Below are 1544 nucleotides of genomic sequence, written 5' to 3' on the forward strand. Positions count from 1 at the left end.
CATTTTAGGGCAGTATCGGGGCCCCGTCCGATAGGATCGACTGAAGCGTGTGTGAGCTGTGATTGACACTCCATCAGACGCTCTTCTGGCTGTGATTGGTTGTTTTGACTCGTCCCGAATTATTCTTTCCAGATTGAAATACAGGCAGTAGGCGGGACCAATTGAAGCAGTTTTTTTCACAGGTTACATATCACATGTACTGCTGTCTGGGCATAGGGACAGTTTAGCCAATATGACAAAAAAGTGATTTTTAAAAACTTACAGACCTCAGCTTTAATATACATTCCCCTTTACATATTTTTGACTTAATTTAAGTTAAAATTACTGTTTTCTATAAAATCTGAATTAGAACTCAAGAAAAACTGATACACTCAGCTGTAAAAATTTAAGTAAAAAAAAACATTTAGCAGATGAAAACTAGGATGCTATCTCAATACCACTGAAGAGATCACCTTATTGTTTTTAAAGTCGTAGGAAAGTCGTATTTAAATGTCAAATCATTCTGGCTTAAATATTTATATAAATGTATTGTTTATCAGATCATATTGTCCCAAAATGTTGAAAATTTCTATAAAAAAAAAAAACTTGTCTTAAAATCTGTGGGTTTGTTTTTTCTCGTTATCTTCTGCAGGCCAGTTAGTTCTACGTCAGCCTGAACACCTATTTCAGCCAATCGTAAATCAACGATCATCTGTCAATCACATTTTTTTGGTCATAGCATCTTGATTCATATGTTGCAGCTAATATACGCAACGGTTGAAATAAGAAATAAGAATCATTTCCTTTCCCATTAAACCGTCCCGAGGTTCCCAATGGAATTTCCCGTTGGGAATCTGCTAGCACTAAGTTGCTATAAAGATGCTTCCCACAAACCGGCAACAACCAGACTGCAAACCTTCACCACAACAATCCCGCCCCCTTGATAATCGACCAATCACATTCACTTTATTCACTCGTGTAAAGTCGGGCGCCACTCGGGAGAAATCGGAAATGCAACGGTTGGAACGGCCGCGACTATGACTTTAAATAATTAGTAAAAAAGAATTTGTAAAGAAAAAAAACAATGAAATAGATCCAAAGGACCAATCAGTAACCATGTCTGTTCCAGCGCATGTCAACATTAGAACTTCTTTGAGTAGCATGTCTTCAGTACAGGGGCCAGGACATGATCTACAGGGGCCAATGGCGTAACGACACAACAATAAGGAACTTTATCTGGGTGGGCCCCATACGAAGTACAACACCCCATAAAACATTATTTTAAGAGATCTTCCAGCGGCTCTTCTTTCCTTTTTCTTTTCTGGAATCAGCTTAAGTTCCTCTTTTTGGTCTCCATCGTCGTTAACACATCGTACGTAACGTACGTATGGTCCGGTGGGGTTTTTACCTCAGTATCAGGTTAAAGGGAATTTTGCACCATTATATCTGCAAAGAGACGTCCTAGTCCACAATAGCATAGGGGGCCAACCAGGTGTAGGTGACGGGGCCAACCAGGTGTAGGTGTCGGGGCCAACCAGGTGTCAGTGTTGGGGCCAACCAGGTGT

The sequence above is a fragment of the Cyprinodon variegatus genome, unplaced genomic scaffold, assembly GCF_000732505.1.
Source record: "Cyprinodon variegatus isolate N-32 unplaced genomic scaffold, C_variegatus-1.0 Scaffold595, whole genome shotgun sequence".
In the NCBI taxonomy this organism is placed as follows: Eukaryota; Metazoa; Chordata; class Actinopteri; order Cyprinodontiformes; family Cyprinodontidae; genus Cyprinodon; species Cyprinodon variegatus.